At 39.7% G+C, this 27224-nt stretch overlaps 1 protein-coding gene across 1 annotated transcript in view; it reads left to right on the forward strand.

Annotated features, from left to right (window-relative positions):
• HTR1F (5-hydroxytryptamine receptor 1F) overlaps nt 1–27224 on the forward strand; it is a 101823-nt gene that overhangs the window by 28329 nt on the left and 46270 nt on the right. The window contains exon 2 of the mRNA XM_030952562.1: nt 20882–20982. The gene's annotated coding sequence lies outside the window, so the exon portion shown is untranslated. The remainder of the gene's footprint in view (nt 1–20881; nt 20983–27224) is intronic.

Below are 27224 nucleotides of genomic sequence, written 5' to 3' on the forward strand. Positions count from 1 at the left end.
TTAGCCACTGCTTTTAAACACTTATGTCTACCAAAAGTGGTTCTGGTGAGTTTGCCTTTCGGGGTTGGGTTTTTTGCTTGTTTGTCTTAATATTGTGCAAATTAAAGTAGTCTCTATCACTCAAGAAGAATGTGGAGTCAGAAAACCCAGTAGACCAGCTGGAGAAATTTAAGAAGAATATTTCTTTTTCTTTATTTTCCAGCTACGGTAGTTCGAATGCAGTGGTAGAAGCATTAACACATTGGATCAACAGCCAAATGAAATCTACTGTTCTGGTCCTTTTTTCACTCTTCAGTAGATGAAAAGGGAAAAGGAGGAATAGGGAACAAAAAGTTTAAAAAAGAACCCCTCAGAGGCCTAAAAGATGAGCTTAAGTTCTCTTGTTCTCATTTTAAAATTAAATTTGCAAGATGATTAATGCAGAGCTGTTTAGTCACGGCAATTTCAGAATTGGCACAGTCCTTTGTGTACTGTGCACGGATCAGGAAAGGTCTATATCCAGTTTCCAAAATTCTCACTTGAGACATTAACTAAATAACATAACACTCTCTATTGTAGTTTAGCACACACCCTCAAAATACACGTACTCTTAGGGAACAGATCTTTTCCAGGACTCTGGGAATTGCAGCCAGTTACAGCAAGTGCAGAGATCTGGGACAGTTACAGCCCCCTTAAAAAACTTCATTTGTGGTGGCTCCTGCCTGTGGTGAGGAGCCGCTGCTGAGCACAGGGCTGTAGGCTCTGGTCAGAGCTCTGAACTGACCCAAAAGTAGAACCTTGGGTATTTGACTGCTGCAGGAGCTTTCAGAGAAGAGACCTGCAAAAAATATGAGCTACCTAGCATCTCCTCAGGCAGGTGGACTCTGCACTACATGTTTAAGTAGAAAAGAACTCCCTTACCCTCATTTCCTCAGTAGAAAAAAAAAACCTAGCTTAGTAGGAGATTTGCCAAGTGGTATTCCTGATCCACTTTAAAGCACACTGGATTTATCACAGCCAATTTTCAGTCCAGCCAGATATTCATACAAAAGATAGTCACGCAGCAATCATATATTTTCTATAAATCTATCTGTTTAATGAAGTTATAGCAATTGGTGCCATTGAGACAAGATTTTCATATGTAATTTAGAAACCTATCCAGGCAGGTCATCCCACACTCTCTTTGTAGCCAATAAAGTGAAAAATACAAAATCCTCTCATCTGTTTCAGACATTTTACTTTCAGATGTAAAGCACTGCACCCTAGAAAGCTACTGAACATTAAGAAAATGCAAAAAAAACCCCAAAACTGCCATAATTTATAGATCTTTGCATTACACGCATCCAAAGAAGAATAACAGAGTTAGGGAAGGGTTTAGAGCACAAGGGTTTTGAGGAGCAGCTGAGGGAGCTGGGGGTGTTTATCCTGGAGAAAAGGAGGCTCAGGGAGAACCTTATCACTCTCTGCAATTCCCTGAGAGTGCAGCCAGGTGGGGGTTGGTCTGTTCTCCCAGGTAACAAGTGACAGGACAAGAGGAAGCAGCCTCAAGTTGTGCCAAGGGAGGCTTAGATTGGACATCAGGAAAAAAATTCTTAATGGAAAAAGCTGTCAGGCCCTGGAACAGGCTGCCCACAGAAGTGGTGGAGTCACCATCCCTGGAGGTGCTCAAAAGATGTGCAGATGTGGTGCTTAGGGACATGGTCTAGTGGGGGACTGGGCAATGCTGGGTTAATGCTTGGACTCAAGGACCTTTTCAAGTCTAAACACTTCTATGTGTCTACATTTAAGGAAATTTCTGTCTTCCCTGAAAGTTTTAAGTCTGCTGGAGAAGTAAATTTCCATTAAAAGTAGAACTGCATCACTTCTTTTAAATGGATGGATTAAGGTTATATAAAAATCACGTTCCTCTCAGAATTGTGTCACTGGAATGCTGTGTTAATTTCCTCAAGTAAAGGGACTCTCTTACAGTTAAAATATTCTCAGTCACAGGCTGAGCTGGTTCAGGATACTTATAGTGGAATGGGGATTTTATGAACATTTACTCCTCCTAAATAAAATTATTATAAAAATAATCAAGCCAAAAAGTTCATTTCAAGGAAGCATAATATGAGAGAAGAACACTACACTGAGCAGAAAGAATGTCTGGCTGATCTGAGAAACTTTTGATTTCACCACATACTCTCTTCCAGATGTAAAGACCCATGCCACTGTCTGGGATTGTTTTAGCTTCTAGCATTACAAGATTAATTAGTGGTTCATCAGCCAAGATGGATATATGACACCCTTCACGATGATATTGCCACTATTGTGGGTTTTAAGTAAATTTCTAACATTTGATATTTGTTGGATCTCATCTCTTGATTGCTTAACTTCCTTGTTATAGCCCAAATTGTCCTTACTTACATTACTCCTTCAATAACTCCTGCAAGAAAATTCTTGACACACCAAACCATCCTTGCACAGTAGTTCTGCTCACTTATAAGCATTTTATTTCAGCGCTTAGTTATTAATTTTCTATCAGCTATTTATTCTCTAGCTTTTTGTGCATTTGAATTTGCAAAGCTCTGGTAAAACTCTTACATTTTCAGATAAACTTTCCTTCACAAGGAAGGAAAGTTTCCTACTCTTTGTCTAGTACAGAGAGCTGCCCACCTCCTTCTATTATCAATGCATCTGAATGCACAGGCTCCAGTGGCAAAAGTGTTGTTTAGTTGGTGCTCTTTTCAGCCATCAAAATACCTTGCAAACATTGTCTTTGGACACTGCAAGACCAGATTTTGGAGTATCATTAGTGCCTTTAACTACAAGAAATACCAAGGAGAATAGATAGCGCAAAGCTTCTGAAGGAGCCCAAGGTTGTGATTAGAGCACACTTCTCTCTGTCTTCAGGCTGTTTGAATCTCTTCTTTCCCTGACAAGCTGTGCTTTGGTGACACACATCAGACATAGTAACGATCCTTTTCTAATGCATTTTGAAAATATGTAGGTACTGAAAACACGTTGGTGTAGAATGGGACTCTTCAGCTTTTATGTGTCTCGTCAGGGAGAGAAGAACATCATCTGCTCTTCCCTCCATCTTCCCATGCCTCCTCCATCCCACATTCTTTTCAGCATCCCTCACAGCTCAGTATTCTCTGAGGAGTGACTTGTGTTTAGTCCCTGAAAGTACATCAGATGTAGACTTGTAGGAGTCGTGGAATATAATTTTTTGTAATCTGTCACTATTAGGGAATAGAATAGTGGCTTTTTGGTTTATAGCCCACTTTTCACATAGTGAGTAACTTCAAGCTTTTGCAATTAAATGTGTTTTGTTTGATTGTGCCATTTGTACATCTACCTGCTTCTTCCCCATAATTAACATTACCTGATAAATAGTCTGGTTACAGACAGGAGATCAGAGCAAGGTCTGCAATGTTTCACTGCAAAGCTATAGGAAAAACTTCCAGATCATCCTCTAGTATGGCAGCTTGGAGTGGTGTTTTTAACACCGACTTTGTTTTTGAAAACACCTACTGTAAAGAAAAATCAGGGATGAAATTGTTTATACAATCAGAATCTCTTCACTTTACTATATTTCTATTATATTCAAATTCTTGTTTGCTGTGGCTCTTGTACATATTAAATGCATAAAAGCTTCGTAAGTCTGATTATTGTGTCCAACTTAATTATGTTTGTTCTGCCTTTTTATTTATGACTTTAATCCAAAAGAGTGGATTTGGCAACCAAACCCTTGTCAGGGTTTGTCTTGCTATTGTAACCATGATCACCAACCTGCATGGGGCACATTTTAGGTTTTATGTGAGTCTCAGGAAAGTTTGGAGGTTTTAGTTGATCAATGAGTGAGATTTATACTTTTATCCTTAAATATGACCTTACAGAATGCTGCCCAACATGACTGGAGCTCTCGGGTTTCTATGCCAAGAGGAGATAACATATTCTCACCAAAAAAAAAAAAAGGGAAGATATTTTACAGCTTAGGAGATTGAACTATTTGATTCCTAATCACTGTTTGATTAACAAGAATTTATACTATTTCCATAACAAGAATTCATACTATTTCCATAGAGATTATGTCAAAGAGATGGCTAAAAGGAGGAAAGTCAGGTTGCACTGGTCAATCAGCATTTGGCTGTGAGTTGTTGGTGTGATGCAGGTGTGGAAGAAGTTAATGACATCCGAAAATGCTTTAGGCAAGATAATTTTGTAAGAGAAAAAGACTGTTTTAAAAGATTTCACTAAAATACTATTTGGACTACTTTTCTGGTAATTTACATTCTGAAAAAAAGTAATGTTAGTTAGAATGGGTACAGAGGAAGAACAGAAAAATTAAAGGAATGGAAAAGCTACAAGAGATTGGACAGTTTTGTCATGTCAAATTTGAGAGGGGGCAAACAGGAAAATAAGATCTGTTTCAAAGACATCAGTAAAAATTCAAGTAAATATGAACTCATAATTCATCAGATAGAACTGGAAGCTGGGCAAGGAAATAAAATTGCTTTCATGTCTATCAGCATCAAACTCTGGATCAATCTTGCAGACAAAGGAGTTGGGATGAGGAACTCTCTTTTAAAACATGGTTCAATCACATTATGCAGGGATTTATAAACCTAAGAATTGCTTCAGACTGAAAAAAAGTCTGTACTACAGGCTCTTGAGTTGTTGTTGCAGCAGTACAGCCAAAACAATTACTATTAAAAAAAAAAATTACACCTATATTGTATTAAGCCTCTGCATCAGAATTTCTTTTGTTTACCTGCCAAGAGCAAGAAAATTCTGTCCATCTTTGACATACTATTTGTTTTCCAAGTTTTCTTTCCTCCTGCCCCAAATCCTAGGAGATGAAGTCTAGAGTGTCTTTCAGCATTCAGCTTTACTGCCCCAAAGTTGGCCCTATTGACTGGCTGCAGCTCAAAACAGGCTGTGAGGAGCATGTGCCAGCTTCCCTGCCAAAATTCATTTCCCAGGTCTAGGGGCAGCAATTCCCCTCCACTTCCCTCAGGCTAAGCCAAATCATTTCAGCACCAGCTGAGAAAAGGGAAAAAACTGAGCCAAAAAAAAAAACCATTAAAAAAAAACACACAAAAAAAACCCCCAACAGTTCATTACCTTTAACAAGAGAGGGAATCTTTTGGAGCTCTGGACAATTCTTGCATCATATCACCTACCATTGTAAGTACTTAGGCTTTTACAATATTTTGTTTGTCCATGGCTTCTGCCATTTTACCACATATGCCCTGTCTTGCTAACAGCATTATCAAGCAATTTGCTCCTGGACTGCTTGCAAACATGCAAAGTAGATGCTTTGCAGACCTTCTAAATCAGACACCTGTGGTCCAACAGTGTGTGCATGCAGGAGGCTGGCACAGGTTTCCAAACCATTAATAGCATCTAAAAGAAACTTAATCCTGTAAAACAAAGAATTGTAGATGTGGAATGTATGTTTATGTGAGTGCTCTGAAACAGCAGTTGAGCTCTTCTGAAGTTGATAGTATTTACATCAGGCCAGGAGCCCTTTTCAAGCTCTGTTTGAAAATAATTGGCAGCATGCCCTATATAACTTACTCTGAGAATTAGGTTGCTAAAACACAGTAATAAGCATCAATTTCCTAATACCCTTCCAGCTCAGCATCTAATTTTAACACCTCCCCCTTGACCAGCAGCTCTGGCTGACAATAAACTCCTGAGACCTTTTCTTACTTATGAAAATGCATTCAAGTACTCACTGCATAGAGAGCTCAGCAAGCTTCTTCCCCTCCATCGATGGCTCTGACTGGCCTTGGCCTCTCCCCAGCTTCACTTTGAAGCTTCTCCTTTCCCAGGTGGCCTCCAAAAACCACCTGGCCCCAGCCAGTCCCATGACCTCCCTTCCCAGCCCACTCCATGACCTTTCTCTGCCCTTACCCACACAGCCCAGTTGGATTCAGCTGGGGCTGATCTGCCCCCACCACCCTCCTTACCTGAGTCAACCGTGTAGAGCAGGAGGGAATGCACTCAGCAGACAATTTTATCATGCTGTTAATAATTGGAATTGTTTTAACTGAACAAAAACATGCTGCAAAATGAGTAGGCAGTAATGGTAACTATTATCACTTGCACTATTCATGTGCAGTGACAAGGCAGTATGACCTAACTGCAGCTTTCCTGTAGTTCAGCTATTATAGACATCACAGCTGTGATTTCCAAGAATGGTCTTGGCAGTTTGGACACGCTGCTGCCAAAAATAATAAGTGAATTGCAAGTTCAGTGTCACAGCCAGCTTTAAACATTAATTCATTCTCTGATTTTGTTTACTGAGATCTAAGATCTCTGCTTCTACTTTTCTGTAATCACAGTCTTCACTAAAAGAGGATCTTGGGGATGTATGCAGGAGGATTCCTTCTCAAAATAGGAATAGATCAAAATTTAAATCATTCTACCTTAAAAATAGAGGAGCAAATTCTACATAAAAACAGAATTAGTTTGCTGATTGAAAGCAAACAAAGAAAAAAAAAAGAAAACAGCTAAATCCCTTATTTAATAATGGGTGTTCATTACAGTTTTCAAAAGTGTGATCTCCTCTAGCCACACATTATGGTTTAAAAAACGTGATGAAACTCCCCAGGTGTGGGAGGTACAAGATAGACTATCAAGGAAAACAATATATAAACAGATACAAATCAAAACAGAGAAAGGCAATCTATTTAATCATTTACATAGGGTTGCAGTACCTTATGATTTCTCCCAAATATCATTCACTGTAATATCAGAGATTAGTTTTCTCCATAGAATAGTACTTTTAGAGGCAATCATCTACCAATTAGTATTAATTAAGATCATAAAAGATGAAGTATTGTATAGGAAGCAACTCTCTAGGGTGAGAAACATTAAAGCAGCTGTCTGTTTAATGGGTTGAATCCTGTCTGAGCACTCAAGCCCACCCTCTATTAGCATCCACACGGGCAGTCTCTTGCATCCTGCACTCAACCTGGTTCTTTTCCTGCTTCCCAGGAGTTTAGAAATGGAGACTGAAGCACTCATTTCAGACATGACACTGCAAGAATTTGGACCATGTTGCACAACAGATCTCCTGTTCCCAAGTGTTGCTGATTACTTTTAAATTCAAGATTGAAAATATGTTCAAGCTAGGGAATTGGTGGGAAGTTGTGAGCTAGGTACATCTATTGATAGGTTCTTCAGGTCAGAAATGTTCTTTCCCCTTCCAGCAGTCCCATCCTGGAGATCAGCGTGGTCCCTGAACACTGCAAGTGTGTCCTTGGTGCACTTGTTATCAGGGGAAAATAAAAAAAAGGAGGGAAACTGTAAAAAGAAACCAGAAAACCTACAGATCATAACTGATGATAACAGTAGGGAAGGAGATTAAACAGGATCTTTGGTAGGGGGATTTGGGCCACCATCAGCCCTGGAGATAACATCCAGGAAGCAACAAAGAGCTGACAACAAATGTCACAGCCCTGAGCCAGGGCAGCCAAGCCCTTCCAAGGGAGAGGTGACAGAGGGTCCTGATGCCCTCAGTGTGGAGAGAGAGGTCAGGGACAGGAGAGCAAGGTTCAGGAGAAAGGCACTTCTCACATATACATCTACTGGAGGAATGGGGTGAAAACATAGATCAGTTTATTTGTAGAAGATTCTAGTGTCAGACCCTCTGATTTGGAAGGAGAACATCAGCCAGCAGGTTGGACTGCATGCTGGGCAGAAAGCAATGAGGAAGATGAAAGGGAAAACTAACAAAAAGAAGCAGCAGCTAACGGAATCAATTTCTGAAAACGAGCCTAAAGAGTTAGAGATGTATGTCCCTGCCATGCAGAGGTCTAAATGTGTGTAGGAGGAGAGCGGGGGGTGGGAGTTCATGCAGGCAGAATCTGACATCCAATCCTGACTCTGTCTATTGACTAAAGTTGTTGAAACCCCCTCCTGAAGAAAGCATGCTTTTACTATTCTAACAATTTCTTCACTTCAAACACTGAACAAAAGAAATTCAGAAGAAACTTTTTAAAATCATGATGGAAGAAAACACACAATGAAAGGTGACTGTTAAAAGCAGGTATCACCTGAGCTTATTTTTGTTTTCTAAATCCAAGAAACAGTGTGAAAGCAGAATATAAAAGAGAGAAAGAGCTCGTTGCTAGAAGGTCATTTAAACAAGGAGCTTCTTAAGAGATGTGTACATAAAGTGTATTATGTAATCCCAGTCACTCAGCAGGGTGTCAGAGACCTACTCCCTTAACAGCTATCCCTCTAGACTGTACCAATACCTGAAACACTGCAAAACACTTATTTATGCTTTTGTATTTTATAGTGATCACAAAGAAAAGCCTTCCCTGGTTTCTAAGTGTTAGGAAACAAATCCTACTCAGTTTTCTCTCCTGCAGATGCTGTTGTGAATCCACAGAGCAGAGTCACAAATTCTGGGCCTTATTTGAAGCCATGTAATCTCACTGCTCCCTGAAGAGAAAACAACACATGCAATGGAGATCAAAAACACTTAATGGCAGAGACCCAGATCCCTAGAGACAAACTAACAGCAGAATAAATGCTCTGAGTCATGAAATAGCCAAAAGGACAACTACTGACATGAAGTAAAGCTGAAGTCTGACAGAGTTTGGGATTTTTTTGGCATTAGCAAAGAGGTTAAACAGTCAAAAGAAATCTTGTTAAACACCTGTTCCTTGTATTTCCTGCTGTTGCAACCAAATGTTATTTAAATTCTGTTCTTTCCTTAATTAGTTTTCAGGTTACAATATCATGTCACCCTCACAGTCAGTATCCTGCTTCTCCTTTTATGCAACCCTTTTATTGAGATCTGGAGACTCTTGGTGTCTCAGTCCTTCACTCATATGCAAATATATACATAGATATAGATACATCTAATATCCTGTTATGCATTTTCTTCATTATCTACAGTAGCTGATACTTTTTAACATGCTATTCCTGTGCTTGAGAATGATGAAGACAAATGTCCAGAAATTTTAAGATGCACAATGTAAAAATATTTACTTTAGATTCTCAGAACTAAAGTACTCTCTAAAAAATCAGCTGTGTCCTGTTTTCTGCCAACAAGCAGGAGAAAAGGAGGTGAAAAAGGTGCACTGATCTCTGGATGCTGAAATTGGCCAGGTCACTTAATCAGGCATCAAATCATTTAGTGTGAACATAAAGGAGAGCTGTAGCTTTCAGTTTTTCCTTCCGTTTTTGAGAGGGCATGGGTTAAGTCATGGTGTACACAGAAGATGAGGAGGAGGACAGGGATGAAGAGAGAAGCCTTTGGAAATTGCCTTTGGCTTTTGCCTCTTCCCTCACACTTTCTCCCTCCCCTTTCCTTCTTCCACTTATGCTTGTTCTCCTCACTCTAAGCAGCCTCCCTTGAAACTCCACTCCTGCTGTCAGCACCCAGCATTCACTCTCCTTGGACCTACTCTCCTCTCAATCTTTCTGCTGCATCTGGAGCCACCTGCTCCATATTATCCTTCCCTTAAACCTGCCAAGCAAATATGTTAGGAGGGAAAAAATAAACATAATTATTGAATTCTCATTGCCAAGCTCCTTAAATATAATCTTAGCCTGAAATGCAGCCTTCACTAGAGTTCAGCAACACCTTCCTCTTTCAAAAGCATACATATGCTAGTGGGTTTTGTCAGCAGAAGTCCTCAAGGTCCTGCACCAACCAGCAGTAAATCTTAGTCTTCAGATCAGGATCAGCTGTAGGCATTCACTATGTAGGCATTACAAATTGTATGCTCCAGTGCTGGAGCCCCACACGTTCCATTTAGCTGCCCCAGAAGTGCAGAGTCTCTGTGTGCAGGGAGTCATTCTCCTCCCTCCTGTTTCCCCTAAAACAGCCAGAGCAGCAAATCTGACCTTTCTCTTGCTTCTACCACTATCCTTCCCTCTGACTCCCCTTCCCAAATCTTGGCCAGGCCAGACCCTCATCCTTGGGATCAAAGATTCCAACTGTGGCTCCACCACTGGCACACCTTGAGCACGTTCTGTCTCAGCTGTTACCATCCCCACTATAAACCAGGTATTAGTCACTGCAGAGACCTTTCCCACAGCAGAAATCCTATCTGCTCAACTAGCCACCTGGGTCCTGTGGTATTTAGGAGTAAATCTAATTGCTTAGGCTCTTTGAGCACAAATCATAAACCCAGCATTAACCACTTCCCTGCAGACCATGGCTAGTTCTGAGCCATTTGTCCCATCGCCAGCATTGCTCATCCAGACTTTTCTTCTGTGGAATCCTCCAGACCCTGAAGGTTATGGTTAAGCTGAGGGCTAGCAAATCCCCCCTTTCTTGCCCAGCACTGTTCCACTGCTGTGCCCTCTTTCCTGTGTCTCTTGCCCTGGCAAAGTAGCTTGAGAACAAGCCCAGTAAGGCAGAAGAGAATCTTGGCTCAAGTCACTCCTTCCCAGACAAAGAAGAGCAGCCATGGGTGCATTTTTCCAAGCCTACTTCATGTTCCAGCCCCAACAAGCAGATCAAAATACTGCCAGAGATGGAGATGGCAGCAGTTGCTAGGAGCAGTTTTGAGGCAGTCACAGTCTCCATAGGAGCCACCCTGGGGCAAGTGCCAGACCTCCTTTGCTTCACATGAAGTGAGATACAACAGCGACTATCAGCTGACACATCTTTGTAAACACCCAGCCAGGTGTTCTTTTGAGTCTTGACAGGTGCCACATTGGCTAAGAGAGGCTTCAAACAACAGGCTGTCTAAAAATCCTGAGATCTTTCCTGTTTCAGTCTCCTCACTTAGAAGATTTGATATTTTAAGACTGTTTTCCTCCCAGCTAGCTGAGCTTGCGGCTCTGCCTTAACTCTCCAGTCAGGATAATGAGACATTTGGTTAGACCTCACCACTTCTGGCTGAGGTTGTACCTTGATTCCAACGTTGGAAACTATTTTAAGAGGTGGGAGAAGGATTTTTAGGAAAGGGAAGCATTACTCATGATTGAAAAGTAAGCAATTCTGTCTTCAGAAGCCAAGGGGGAGGATATGAGCCTGGGGTTTAGGACAGGAAAATAATGAGATGAAACACTTATCTGCCTTTTCATTATACATCCAGCTTTCTTAAAGATGTTTTTTTCTCTGAGGGAATCTGGATAGGAAACTCTGAGATGTTCTGCACATTTCCTCCTTTACCTCATGGCTTCTATCTGAATTTTTGCAGCATCAAATCTTGGCTTCAAACTCTTGAACTGTCCATGAACAATAGTGGAAAATTTATGGTGGAGCAAGCACAATAGAGTTCTCATAAGAACATAAAAGAAAATATTCTATTATTCCCCAAAATAATGCTCTGTGTGCACTTCTATATTTTCAATATAAAACTGATTATCTAATCTTCTGCATGAACACTGTGTACTTAAAATCAATAGCACTTTTCCATTTTAAAACATTTGGATTTTGAAGACTGATCTTTCTTCTACCTGTACATTCCTGTCATTTGCAATGCAAAGGGATGCTGAGGACAATGAAAAATTTGTTTTCTTTTTGCTGGAATGGAGCAAAAGATCCAGTTTCAAGTATGGTTAGTTACAGTAGCTTTGCCTACCTTTATCCACTCCACTGCACACCTCATTCCAGCTTCTTGTTCTTCTCCAACCTCTCCTTGCTTACTCTCTGTCCTTGCCCCTGGCAGGGGGGTTGGAACTCAAAGATCTTTGAGGAACCCAAGCCATTCTAAGATTCTACTGAATGTCTTATTCATTAGTAGGACAGGCAGGAAATGTCACGCCATTGGTATTTGTCTGCTTTGAAGAACACCTACCCACTCCTTGACAGATTGTGTAGATTTTTCCATTAAGAAAGGAACAGATTTACTCACTTCTTTAAAAAAGCACTTTCACCCATTGTTGCTACCTACAGCTTCTTCAAGGCAGGTACTTAAATACTATACTAAGAAGTTTTAGGTCCTAAAAGTTTCTAACAAGCTGAAAGCACTTCTGCAGGTCTTGTACTCAGATCCGTATCTCCCCGCTCCCTTCCCTTTCCCTATTGTTAGATGGTTGGTATAGCACTTCTCAGAAGTGCTATACATGGTGAATAGATGAGCTGTATCTTGAAAATTCCCAACTTTTCTGTAATATACATCTTCTCCAGAGAACTGGCAAGCCTAAAAAGTTTAGCTGCAAATACATCAGCCTGAACCGAAGAGGCGCAGATTGAAGACAGTGACTCACTAGCTCACCATGGAGTGGCTTTGTGCACTCAGCTTTTTCCCACATTAAACAGTTCTAGGAGAAAAAGTTGTGGGGCTGGAGGCTATTTTGGGGGTTTTTCTTATGTGTAGACTTCTGCTCCATGTTTGCCTCTGGTTTTGTACAAAATGAAGTGAACCTAATAAAACTTTTTCACGAAAATAACATATTTAATAAATTCCTTTGTGACAGTTGCCACAAGGGTGTTTGGGTGAAGGAAGAGATGAGATCTTTGACTCTATCACAGAAGGCTTGATTTATTATTTTATGATATATACATCTATTTAACTATATTAAAAAGAAAAAGAAAAGAGAGTTTCCAGAAGCTGCTAAGCTAAGCTAAGAAAAGTAAAGAATGGTAACAAACTAGCTCTCTCAGACTGTGTCTGAGAGATCTCAGTTCTGGATTAGCCATTAACTATAAACATGCAAACTGCGCCAATCTAGACAGACTTGTTGCATTCCACAGCAGAAAATAACTTATTGTTTACCTTTTGTTGCTGAACTTCTCAGCTTCAGCAAGAAAAATCCTAAAGAAAAGATTTTAGTGAAAAAGATGTCTGCGACACTCCTTAGTCTATCATCCATTTTTTCTTGGAATTTGCCAATATAGGCTCAAGTTTGCAAGATACTCCACCAACTCCACGAAGGGAAAAAGAAAATTTCTGTAGAAGAGAGTGATCTGACAAATGTGTGCATTTATTTAAGCATGCAGAAACTGGATGAGGTACAAGTGACCATCCTTAACATTGAAAACTTATCTGGTTTCCGATCCATAGTGAAAGAGAGCACTGGCAAATTTCAAATCTTTCCACAGAGAATGAACAACCGATAGTGCAGCTATCTCAGCAACTGGAGCAAATGAAAAATAAAGTGGTTTCACTCACAGCAAAAGTCAAGCCATTAAGAATTTGCAGCCTGTAGCTGGAGAGGAGTGAATGAATGTGTTTGTCTCAGAACAAATAATAGCAGCAATGGTCTGTGACTTACACTGGAATACAGTAATTACCATGCTAGATCATAGGGTACCTCACCTTTAATCAAAAACAGGCAGAACACTAAACTGGCCACCCTGGGCTGGAAAAGGCCAAGGAAGAGAAGGGCATTTTCTACATTTGGTACTAGAAACTCAACTCTGTGGGGTTTTGAGCCCTAACACATCATTTTAAAGCTAAACCCTGCTGTGAAGCATGGGCACTTTTAATGCATAGAAAGATACAGTTTAGTACACAATTTGGCAAAAGATTTTGGAGAGCTTGTCCCTGAAAATGTTGTAGAAAAATCTAGAAATCTTTATCTAAATCTGTGGTCTCTCTACTTGATAATTTTTTTATTCCAAATGTAAAAGAAAGCTGGCTATTTCTCCCTCCACTATCTTTTAAAGAGAAATGCAATTACTTTTGAGCAACTTTCAGGTACAAAGCCAAAATAAAGAGTGCACAGCATTTTCAAAAGTCCCTTATTTCTATGGCATTAAAAATTTACTTCTTCATAAAAGAAGCCCTACTTTTTCCTCATTTAATTACAAACCTCTCTACAATGTTCTCAAATACATCAACAGAAAACACTCTACGTGCAGAAAGTTAGAAGTGATTTATAACTACATATTAAAATGATTTGCTTGAGATGTAATCTCAGCCAGGCTGCCAGTGAATTTTCCTAAACAGATCCAGCTTTTGGATATGGCTTAAAGATTGGAGTGCTGAAACTAAATGTAATTTAGCAGAATGGAGAGCAATTCTTTGCACATCACCATTAAACACATCTGCTTCAAAAGGTACCTCTGACAGCAGCATCCTTTGGAGCTGCATTCATCAGGCCCTCACAAACAAATCTTGTGTAAAAGTTGAGATTCTTAAATTGAATTTAATTGAAAGCAGCAGTGAAGGATAATATAAACATTTATGTTAGCTCTACAGACCTTCTCTGGAAGAAAAATATAAACAAGTACCTTTAGTGGCCCCCCTGCTGTATCCATCACCATTTCTGTGTTTCACAGCTAGAGCTCTTCCCCAAAAACTCTTCCAGCAGCAGCACCTGCATCAGGAAGAAAGGAGTTAGTCTCAACATGTTTGTGTAAGCCAGCATGATATCCAGAACCCCAAACTCTGAGAGTAAAGATGAACCAACACCAAAGTTTTCTGTCTCCAAAGGGTTGCCAAGCCACTGATAAAGCTTATGGCAAGATTCCCTTTCATTTTCCAAGAACTTTTCTCTTTTAAGTCTTGCATCATCAACAGCTATATTTTAAATGAGAGTGACTGTTTCAGGGAAGTTTGAGCCATATGATAACTTTGCTAAAAGAATGTTAGACAGGACTGAAGGGCTGCCTGCTCTAGAGACATGACCTTTTGGGATGTAAAACATTTGTCTGTGAAACAGGGAGCACACAGTCTGTCATACCAGTCCAGAAACAATATACACATGTTTTTAATCCCATACACAGTCCTCTGTCTGTTAATCCCTGTTTTTCCTCACCAGAAGTGCTCTGATTGAGTGATTAAATGACAAGAAAATGAGCCCATTTTAGCAACAGAGATTTTGCAGAGAGACACTGGTAAACTTAGATGACCAAGATAAACTTAGATGACCAAGAACCAGCAGGTTACATCAACAAGTCTATTAATGCAGCTAAAAATGTTATTTGCCTTTAATTCTGAGAAGACTGAGCTATTTCATTATTTCCTTAAGTAAGTCGTACATTGTTCTCCAAATGAATTTGTAAAAGACATTTTTGTTGCCAAAATGAGAGCCCAAAACTTGTCATGGGAGAGACAGAGATGTGGAATTGTGGTTATAACTTTGTTGGCAGAGAAGGAGGTAGTTTTACCGCATATTTCTTTATTAATCAAAATAAACATACTTTCTCCTTGAAAGTGAAGTTCAGGCTTTATTTTCAGTCTTAATCCAGAAATCATCCTTTTCAGATTCCTGATCTGTCAAAGCTTGACAGACAAGTCCTGAAAATTGTGACAAAACTCTGTGGTTTCCATTACAAGTCTGAAGATAATTCCTATCACTCTGGCTCATTTTTACCACTTTTGGAACTCTTGAGTCACTTTTTACCTTGTTGCAAGGCCTGAAGAATGTAGCATTGTTTTTAAAGTAGACAAAGGGGCATCTTCATTAAACATTTCTCTGATTATGTGACTCACTGAGGAATGATCCATACAGAAAAGTGTAAAGCAACTCTGACTACTTGGCCTTCCTTCTTGTGTCTTATCTCCTCAGACTTCAACCTTTCAAAGAATGCTAGACCTAGAGTAAAATGCCCTTCCGAGTAGTTCACAGCCCTAGATGGGAATTTACAGGTTCTTTATGATCCAACATCCATTTCCACAACAAAAAGTTCTCTCAGTCATGGTTAATCAATGCCTGGGAGCCTAAATGGTTATAAATATTGTATCCATTACTTGGATTTATGTTTCATAATTGATTCATCCCGGAGCAAAAGAGAGGGGAACACATGATGGCATAATTCTGTTGTAATTCCACTTAAGTTATGTAATTCCTTAACGTTATTAGCCAAACTGGTACTGGTTTGACATTAAGCAGTGGGAATGCTCACAGATGGTGAGGGCTTGCTTAGCCACTGCTACTTCCACACTTGTGTGGTGTGTGTGAGGATACAGTGATTCATTTTACAGTTTAATACAAACAACAAAAAAACTGTTGAGGAGAAAGAAACAATCCCACAAGTGTAATCTGGCTTTTTTTTTCTTTTTTTTTTAAGTTAAAAGTGATTCCTCTTTGCAACTTCACACTCCCTTGTGCATTATGAGCCAACTAACTTTATGCAGTCCTCATGGCAGAAATGGGTCTTTAGGAGCAGTAAAGAAATCAGTCTTTCATCCTGTTCAACAACCAACAATTTTCCCTTTCCATAAGATGAGGGCAGATGTGGGAGGCAGGCTAACTTCCCGGAGCAGCAGAGGCAGGCACAAAGCATCCACAGCCTAATCAAGACAGGTCAGGCAATCTCATCTTTGTGCTTCTCCTGCCCAGCCCTCCTTTAAATCCTCGTCTGCAATTAGCGATGACATGTTTCTAATCCTCTTCATACAAGCCATCAGAGGATTGTAACTTCATATGGGAAATGTCAGGGGAAGAAAAATGCAGAACAAGAATCCTTCCTCCTTACAAAAGCATTCAATAGCAAAGAAGGAGGAACTAAAAATAAAAAACAGACAGACTGCAAGGCAAGTTTGTTTAGAACTAAATAACTCCAGAAAAACAACTGGGCTTTTGCCCAGCTTATTGCTGTTCCTTTGTGGGATTCAGATCTTGTTTGAGGGTGCAGTTTATGCCTGCAAAATTTCATACTGAAGTAATTGCACTTATGAGTAGGTATTATCCTCTTTAGGTAATAAAAGAAATAATGATAACAATCAGATTTGTTTCTAGAATTGAACAGTAGCTTAAAAACTGTCAACAAGGATTACTCACAAAACCAACCATCCTGCATATTTGGTTTGCTGCCACTTTCTAGATTGCAGAGGTTTCTTTTAATATTATGGCAATGGAAACTGGAAAGGGACAATTTATTTATACACAGGTGATGTCATATAATGCTTTAACCTCAGCAATATTTATCATACTCAGAGAAATGTTATTATTATCATCACCACCGTCATTCCTATACAGAGGAAGTACATTTTGAACACATTTCTCTTTTTTCCCACTTGTGGCAGGGAGTTTTTGACATTTGAGCATTGACTCTTTCTTCTTATTTTATGCATTTGCCCTCTGGCCATTGTCAACCCCTGCAGTCTGAATAATGAATTCCTCTTTATTGCACTGTCAGGGTGCTGTCATTATTGCAGACTTCTCCTCCTCTGGAAGGCTGTTTTGTAAGTTATTTCTGAAAAGATATACTACATATGTGTTTGGGATTTATAGAACTGTACTGATCCATCATTTTCTGGAACATCAGATGCAGCCACTGTAAATTTAAAGAAAAAGAGAATTCTCATCCAGCTATGGATGTCAAGCCATTCTAGGGAGTATTATCTGCTTCTAACTCCTTGCTACTTTTGTACAGGAAACAAACTCAGCTCATGATCACAGAGAGATTTCTGTTTGCCGTTGCAGTAAGATTGTAATTTTCTTTATGCCACCTTGACTTCCTCCTGCCTTTTGAGAAGACCAAAACCTGTGTGTGATCTTGAACTTAGATCTTCTGCATGATAGGAAATGATGCTGCCAGCTGAGCCTTTAAAACAGCTGTTAGATTCATGGAAAGCTGTTTTTCTTCCATAATTGTTCTAGAAAAAGGTACCATTTAAAAAAGTCTTATTTAGCATCCTCCTCATGGTAAGAAACTCACTTTTATTCTTCTCCTGGAATTATTGCAGATGCTGTTTTTAACCACAAAAAAAGCTTTCCTTCCATACATTTCACAAGATTTTTCCTATTGTGTTTCACAAGACCAAAGCCCTCATAATATCGATGTCTTTGCTAAGGAAGGAGGGCTGGAATTGATAGTTCTGGGTTTTGGTTACTGGCAGACTTCAACCTGCATAATAAATGTTCAGACTTGAAGCAGGAGTACCATGAGGCTTGATAGGCAATGGAAACAATAAATGTGTTTCAGAGATGGAAGCAGGTCCAGAATTTCTTCTGCTGGACAACCTTCCTAGAGGAAGTTGCTGCCACACACAAACTGAGACTGCTGGGATTTTGAGCAGATGTGAAATGATTTTATATCGGGTAAAAACAGGTTTGGGTTTTGTTCAGAAATATTAAGTCCTCATATGTACCAAACAACTGCAAATATTTTAAAAGCTTGGCTTCTGTTTAATAAACAAAACAGAGAGGTCATAGGACTTGGGGCAATTCCCTTTTGTTTGTTTGTTTTGCTTATGTGGGGATGTTCTACCATAACAAAAATTACTCTAATTGTAAATTACCTATCAATAGTTCCAAAAATCCTTATTTCTGAAGTTTTGTAATGTCTTCTTCTCTGTCTTTGGCTGCATTTAGCACTACTCTAAACCCAGCCTCACTTAACTCATTGAACATTACCTGACCTTTGTCTGATGCATAAAAGAAAGCATAAATCCATATGAACATTGCTTTCCAGCTATGTTAAAATTAATCTTGGAGATGTCTGTTCAGTTCCTGTGCTGATCCTCTAGGTCCAGGGTGCTTACATTTTAATTAAGCTGAAAATGTAATGATAATGAAATTATAATGATAATGATAAATGAAGAGGTAAAACATCCATCCATACAGCTGTATCATCAACAAGGACTCCCACATCCTTCCCATTCAGACAAGGTCTTCACAAGAGCTTGTAGGCAGCTTGCAAATCTCCCTGCACAGGAGTGGCTGGCAGCACTCCAAACAAGATAACAGGGAGCAAATAGTGATCTAAGCAGCCAGGGGGCCTCCTGATCCCCTTCAGAAGTCACTTTCCCCATTCACACAAGAATGAAATCATTGGATGGCAGTGCCAACAATTAAATTCTTGACTGTGTAAGCACATGCATGTCAGAAATATTCCCTTTTGCATTAGAGGACCAGGGGAGAAATAGGGAATACAATTGGAGATGGCCTGAATGCAAAGAGCTGTGTTGAGATGAAGATGAAAATGTGAAGATGCAGAAGCCGAAAAAGAAGAGAATTGGAAAAGGATAGACTGCAGGGGTAAGGCATGCACAAAAAAGACCTTGAGCTTGTGAAGAAACAGAGACTTCTTATTTGTTAAAAAAGCCAAATAAAACCTCTGAGGTGTTCTGGTGCTGCCTAGATGTTCTGATACTTAAAATTTCTTCCCTGGAAATGAAGATGCAAGATGTCAAACAAGAACTAAAGCCAGCTTCCTCTCCATCCACCCCTTAAGATGGAAATCCTTCTGAGCATTTTAAGATAATCCTAAAATTATCCCAGCTCTTGTGCACTCCTGCAGCCTTATTCAGTAAAGAGTTTTGCTACATCTGAAGGAGTGTGTTGAGAGGAAAGGATGGAGGCAATGGTTACAACAACTTCCAAACAAAACCAGACAAAAGGGCCACTCTGCCTCTATCAGTTACTGATGGTCATCTGGTGGATGCTCAACAAGATACAGCAGAGTGGATCATTATGTCCTGAGTGCTGCATATTCCCACAGCAGCTCATGCTGGGCCCTCTGTCTTCTGTCCTTTCTGACCTTGCCCAGAGAGAGAGAAATCTGAATTACAAAGGAGAGCAGGGAAAAACAGAGCACAGGCACTAATTTTACTTTTTAAACTCTGTTATTACTGCCAATAAGTTACATTTTGAAGGTTAATGTTCTGTACTAAGCAGGAGACTTAATTTTTGAAAAAATGTCTTACGTCTACCAGTGGAATGGGTACAAAAGTATAAAAGCTTTTACTTTCCCAAGTTTTTGCAAAACATGCAGCACTGATGATGTAACTCATGATTTGCTGGATGCTCTCACCCTTCCTTCAGCAGTAATGAAATGAGAACTTCCCAAAGTTGCCCCGACAACCTCAAGAAGCCACATCACCTACTATCCTAGCCTAGCCCACACAACCATAGAATCAGTAAGGCTGGAAAAGAACTCCAAGAGCATCAAATCCAACCCTTGACCAAGCACCACCTTTTCTACTAAACCACAGCACTAATTGCCACATCCAGTCATTTCTTCAACACCTCTAGGGATATTAGCCATTATGCCAGCAAACATGTCTGAAACCACCCTCAAAACCTGCCCCAGAACACTCTGAGCTGAAAGAACTCATCTCATACCAAGTAACAGCCAAATATTAGCATAATTATAATCTGGATAAATTACCATGTTATTTGATAATGTGTGAAAAATTATTAGGTTTTATCCTTTTTTTCCCAGGAAATCAATGATATTTCCTTATTTCTTTTGTCACTTTGTCTTCTTTTTATTCATTTTTCTCACTGACTGCTATTCTCCTTTGAAACAAGAACTGCTTTTGTTATCTGATTTTCTACATTTTAAGCACATTAGCTATTTAAAGATTTTATATTTAAAATTAAATCAGCCTACTCTTGGTAGAATGATATATTTCTGCACTTCACAGTGCAGACTTTTCACAGTGCATATTCTTTTGCATTATGTTTCCTCTTTAGGCAGTTGCTTGCCGTGAGACACTGCTAACTGGGAAAAAAAAAAGATATTAAAGTTGGGAGAATGCAAGAAACAATGCCTTGCAGTTCAAACATCACATACTCTGGCATGTTTATCTCTTTAGCTTAATAACAGCAGGTTAATACTGCATAAAGCCAAGTGCCCTGGGCTCCTGCTGCAGTCAGTGGGAGTTGACAATTAGCACCTGACAGATGCACCCGGGTGCTAAAAGCTTGAGACACACTAAAACTGCTGGTTTGGCTAAACTTCCTTCCCCTTTGCTTTAACAGGTCATTTATCTTCAGGAAAGTACAAGTCAGACCTTTCGATTTCTCGAGTTCCTCAAGTGGAGTCGATTTCTGGCGTGTCTAATCCTGCAAGGCCCTTGCTGGTCATTAGCTCATTCCAAAGCATTTCTGTCATCACCAGCTATGCTCTTGTGTGAACTCTGAGCAGGGGGAGCTCCTGGCACTGGTCTCTAAGCTTTTAAACAATCATTCCCACCTATTTGGAGAGATCCTGAAAACTACAGTTTAGGCCTGAAGAATCTTTTCCTTCCCCTGACGCAGACATCATTCATTGTCATTTACAGAGCCTATATTATGGTTTTTTGCTTTCTTGCAGGGTTTTGGCAGTAATCAGTGTTGCTAAGGCTGATTAAATTCCTACTACCAGTCCTATTCCCAGAGGCAGCTTTTCCAAGGTGATTCCTGACACAGGAGATGGTGAGTTGCTTTTTACTCTGACACACAGAGACTTTATACAGGTGTTTGGGATGTACCTGCTTTAGAGATCAAATTAATTTGGTTGGGTCTTCCATAGGGATTCTGCAAAGCAGGTTGAATACAGAGTTTTGCTGACCTCTGCCAGACTGACCTTTCCTTAAAGTAGTACAGGAGGAGAGAAAAGTCTGCACTGCAAAAAGCCTCAAGTGGGAGCAGGGAAACCCAGGCAAGTGAGGGTTGAACTGTGGGGTTTTTGAAGGCTTAATGGGGCAATCTGAGCACACTCAGTGCAGTGGAAAGCTGCAGACCAGCCAGGAAAAGATGTCAAAGAGGACAATCAGTTGAGAAGAGGAGAGCAGTGGCTGACAGAAGGATGACTGAATAAATGAAGAATGTCCAGCCCAGTCTGAGAAATTCAGGCACTGCAGAAGCAGCTTAGTCTGCAGTCCTAGATCTGAGCGACCTTCTCCACAGCCTTGGACATTTAAACACTCAACATCTACTTTAACTGAGGGGAAAGAAACAATGGTGCCAATATAATGCTTCATTGCACAGATATATTTTAAAGACTTAACCTTTGCAAGACATTTTGAAGATGGAAAGCCCAGCAGCACAAAGATATTTTGTGAGAAGACTTTTCTCCTTTTTTGCATTAGTCACTGTATGCTTGATTTTATTTCTGGTTTTGCCTTGGGCAGTTTTACCAAGTGACTTTTTCCATAGCCTAATTGTAGATTTTTAACAACAAAGATGAAATCCCAAAATGCTTGTTTCCTGCAGTCATTCAAATATAACAGCTTAACATTGATAATGTATTCAATTAGTTTGAATACAAAAATGTTTAAAAACAGAAGGGTAAAACTTCCTGCGACAGTATCATGAGAAAAAATTATCATTTAACACTGAGATATGTGAATAAAAAAGCAAAAAGAAACAAAGTTAATCTTCAGCAATTATTTAATTACCTGAGCAAATGAACATGAAATATGACTGCTCATAAATGAACCTGAAAATTCCACATGTTGAGACAGAGTCATGTGCCACTATTGGACATGTAGAGACTTTCTAAGGTATTTAATCACATTGCCTTTCTTTTTTTTTTTTTTCAAGAGGAAGAAAAAGACCCTTAAGGTTGATGTGTTCCCATGTTCAGATATCCTTATCCTCATCTATATCTACACAAGTTCTGACCTCTACCATCTCAGGATTGTGTCCACACTCTGAAAGATACAGCAAATTGCACTTTTAAAAGTCTTACAGTAAGAGGTAAAGACAAGGTTGCTGCAGTTGTAATAATAGAAAAATTTTAAAATGTCACTGGGTAGCTGTAAAATGGACTAAAGTCACCAAGTTGGTTCATGGTACTGTTAATGAAACATACAGATTTTGGTGAAAAATAGATCAGAATAGGGGCCAGTTTCAGCCCTTACAAGCCTTTGCTGCTTCTATGAAGAACATATACAGAAAGACAAAGTTCCCAAACTTGTATTATTTCCTACTTCTAAGGTGGATTTTACCTTGGCCAGGAATTCCTCCAGCTGTACACTTCATAGAGAAAAGGAAGACTTTTATACTGTATCTGGGAAGTTCAGGAGATTCAGGTGTGGGGAATGCTTGGTTTGAAAGCTTCTCTTTCCTTTACTCTTGTCATTTTTAAAACCTATTTTTCTCTTCTAGTTACTGTTTTTTATGTAATGAAAGAGAAATTTTGGCTGTTCCTTAATTCTACTATAACACCTGTGGTGACATTAGAGGGAGAAATTACCTGGTAGGAGAAAATGAAAGTGAAGTATAAACAGGGCTTCTGTTTCTGATGGAAATGGTTTTCCTGGCTGCATGCTGGTTTCTAAAAGACAATGACAGGCTGGCAGCTTGGAGAAAACAGGTCTTGACAGCACATGTTAGTGAGCTGAGCGTTTTCTAACACCTCGTGCCACACAAAGCACTTTCATACCATCTGTGCTCCAGCAGCCAAGGGGCGTTCTGTCCCAGGCAGAGTCTTTGTCTCTGCGTAGTCACGGCAAGCAGAGAGCAGGTTTACAGCGCCTGTCTGAGGCTTGGATGTGTGTCAGCTCCTCCTGCAAAGCCCCTGTGTGTCCCTGAGGGCCCACAGCCTGCCAGGAGCAGCAGCACAGCTCAGCAGACAGGCAGAGAGGAGTCAGATGGGAACTGGTTTTCTTGTTTAACGCTGCCTTGGCTGCCTGAAGATAAGAGAGAAAGATGGGAGGGAGAGGAAGAGGGAATGCAATTCAAAGGCAAGCACGTGCCTCATTAGTGCTCACTATGCAAGTTCCTTATAATCTCTATAATATTTTTCAGCACCTCTTCAATTATTTCTTTTCAAAAAAGGACTTTATAAGGACAATGCATTTCTAAGATCAATATAAGCAGCACAATCTGCAACTTAAATAGAGACTAGGAGAGTAATTCGAAAGCATATCTTGATTACAATAAATTGCCTTCTTTGAGCAGCTTTGGTGTTTGTCATTATTAAGTTGTAGGTTTCTCAGTGTTAGAAGAAGAGACATCATTAACACTTACATAAGTAGCATAAAGGATTATCCCTGATAGCACTATCAGGCACAGGTTTTGTGCTAGTAAACTCCCATATGCCTATGGCAATTTAAAAGTAACTGAGTTGCCAAAATTTTATGCGATTTGTCAGAATTAAAAAAAAGACAAGATCTCTGGAAAGAGAAAACAGCCCCTCCCATGCAGTAAGTAAGCCCTAAATGCAGTCTCTCCTTTCAGTATTGTCATCTTTGAGGCTCAATATTTTTCTCATTATCATTCCTTTTTCATGGATTTTTTTCTTACTTTAATGAATTTCTCAGGCACATAGCTATTTTCCTTGGCTATCTTGCTTCATTATGCTGATGGAAGCAGCCTTTTAATTTAAGACCTTATTATTAAAAGGGATGCATGAAAGGCTTATCTGAAAGATATATTGGGTTGGCAAGAGATGCAAATCAAAATGCAACTGTCTAGGTACTCAATTACATATTTTAATGGAAGAACTTGAGTAAAGCTCAGGCAAGAAGGAAAAAAGTACTTACCAGCATCTATCATTTAAATTACCAGCATATTGGTAGACTGTTCCTATATCTTATACCCCTCAATAAGGCTGAGACTGGAGCTGGGTCAGTGGACAGAAGTTGGCTTGTGAAGTCTCTGTCCTTCTGCAGTTTTCCAGAAGCGCAAGATATCCTTGCATTTTTTTTTTCCTATGGATTAAGTACTTGCATCTTGCAACATGTGGTGGGCTACTTCATCTTTTGTAATCCATGTAAACATTTACCACCTACTTGCCTTTGAATGGACTATATAATTTTTTTTCTTTGGTATCTGAGATACTCTCTGTGACTTAAGCTGAGGGTGCTCCACAGGAATGCACATCCCCAATGGAGTGATGCCTCCACTGGGGCACTCACCAGACATTCAGCTGTCCCAGCTATATTTTGGACAGCTGAATGTCTCATGGGAGTTACTTTCAGGTTTCAAATTTGCAGGGCTTTCCTTCTCAGTTCAGTACAACACAAGTGACTGAAGTTTATTAAAGAGGGCAAGAGCATCCTGCAGGCTCGTGCTGACCAAAAGCTCACAAGTCCTTCAGTACATGAGCAGAGAGGATGCCAGCAAGTTTAACCCCTGCAGTGGCCCATGGAACTCAGCCTTAGCTCTTTGGAGCTGATATGTTCCTTACTGCTCAGCCTCCTGGCAGCCATCTCAATCCAAGACCTTTGCAATGCAGCAGAGGTAATGCTGGGATCTGGGATCAAGCATCCTGAACAAGTACAGGAGCAGAAAATAGGCACACAGACTCTTCTAAAACATGAATGAAGACTCTCTGTAACTTACTCCTTCCTAAAGGGGAATGTAATGCAGATGTTAAGAGCCAGCCTTTAAGCTCACATATTGCTGTGCATGTAAGGAAAGCAAATGTGCTCTGAAAGAAACATCAAGGTTATGAAGTACTCTGCTTCCCCACCTCCAGCAGGAAAGAGAATGAGCTTGTCATCTCACTCTGTAATTGATTCATATCTAATACACAACTTAATTTTATTCTTTTTTAGTTGCTGTCCATCTTTTTTTTTATAGCAGTCTGTCAGCTGAAAACTGGCTTGATGGTCAAGCAAAACATCACCACATAAATATTAACGTCTCTCTGTTTGTAGTGGCTCAGCTTAAAGAATTTCTGGAGTTTGTAGGCAGAAACAATGCTGGTAGTGGTGAGTTTTGCCTCAGCACTGAGCTGGAGTTCATCAAAACTTTTGGATCATCTACTTTTATTTCTGATCTCTATTACCTATACTCTTTTAACATATGCACCAACCTAGACTTTTAACAGCAGCTTAACAAGAGGTCATCATGGCAGACAAAAGTTAGGATTTCAAATGGAAGGCTGAAATAAAGGGAAAGTTTGGATTTAAAATGGAAAACTGAAAGGAAGATTGGCCTTGCTTGCACAAGGGTTTCATTTTGGCATAGTTTCCATTAATAGAGAATAATTGCTTCAGCAAGGCTTTTTTGTTCAAATATTTAGGAATTTGCCTGGCATTCACTCAAATCTTAGCAGGCTTAGCTACATTCAGAAGGACTGATAATTTAAAGATTGTTTTACTTGCATACAATAGAGTTAATTCAAAGAGTTTTATCAAAATTCTCACCTGTTAAATTTGACTTTGAGGTTATTTTAATTATACTGGAACCTTCTAACTTGTTAGAAAAGTCACTGAGATGCCCAACTTCAATCAGAAATTCAGGACAATTGGTACAGACACTGAGGCAGAAGAAGAGGACCTATCAGAAGACTGTACTTAATGAGATTTCCACGAGACATCTGAAAAGCTGACCTTTGCCAAGTGCTTCTTTTATCATGTATTGCCAGAAATATGCTACTTCTTTAGGTTACGTATCTGCAGTAGAGTCTATCAGCTAAAATCATGCAAGTTGTAATTCTGCTGAAGCCAGTGCACTCTGGGGAGGACAATTTTAGCTACAAATGAATAGGGTCATTTACAGTTAAGATAAGGGAAAGCAAGTTACTGCTACTTCAGTAAAATGCATGCAGTTATAGGGGGAAGAAATGTTCAGACTTTGAAAATGTGTTTTTAAAAATGATGGTAGCTACAATATATTTGATAAGTTTGTGTCCTGTTTTGAGCACAGTGTTGTCATCACCTAAACATGCTTAGCTGAATTAAACAAAGCTCAATTAATGCAGATAGGGTAGGTACAGCAAAGCTCAGCAGATTCACTTTCTAAAAGCTCAGCAGATGAATGCTCAAATTTAGGATTTTAGTCAGGACCTAAGACACAGTACTAAAAGTCATTTTCTCTTGCACTTCAATCTACTTCAGGGAAGAGACATCTTTTTCCCTTTCAAAAATGTGAGATTCTCAGGACACTAAACACCAGTGCTGTAGTAGGATCAATTAAAATCTATTAGAACCCATTCCTGCTGACTATCACAACACCACCTTTCCCACCAGAAAATTGCCAATTATTCCTTATTCTCAGTCAAACCTTAAACACTTAGTACCTGCAAATAAAGGTTAGAATTCAACTGATCAAAGGTAGACATCTTGAACCAATCATTCCAAATTTCTTTTTGCAGTAATTGAGAGAAGCAGACACTGGTGAGGTGCAAAGCATCTGGTGTAAATAGGTCAGCACAATCTCACCCCAGTATTTGCTTCACTCCTTTCCCAAAAAGAGTGCCTAAAGTGCCAAAGAGTACCTGTATAGCACAGATTGCTTTTAGCTTAGGCAGAGACATAAAAGGAGGTGAGAGGAATTCTACTAAAAGAAGCTGAAAAACTTAAGAAATGGCAGTTTCATTTCCCTTCATATAAACAGGTGCATGAAACTTTCTCACTCAGTAGGAGTTGGTGACTTCAGGAAGAGGAGTTTTATCAGAAACATAGGAAAGAAGAAGTGGGGAAAAAAGCTTTAATTCACAGGGTAGATTAACATAAGCAAATACCTTTTGCAACGTCCCCAGTGCAGGGGAACAGGTAGCATGGTCTGTTTAAGAAATGCTGGCAAATCTTTAGTGAGCAGCAAATTCCAGGGATTCCTGTGTGTGACAGCTGTTGTGTGTTTTAGTGTTGTCTTTGCTGTTTTGAGCCTTGTCTCCCATGACAGCTAAGGGCTACAATCCATAAAAATCAAAGCTTGCATGTAAATGTTGTCCTGAAAGAGTGTGTTGGGTTTTATCTGAGCCTGTTGTTAGAAACTTT

Source organism: Camarhynchus parvulus, chromosome 1 (assembly GCF_901933205.1).
Source record: "Camarhynchus parvulus chromosome 1, STF_HiC, whole genome shotgun sequence".
NCBI classification, from domain to species: domain Eukaryota; kingdom Metazoa; phylum Chordata; class Aves; order Passeriformes; family Thraupidae; genus Camarhynchus; species Camarhynchus parvulus.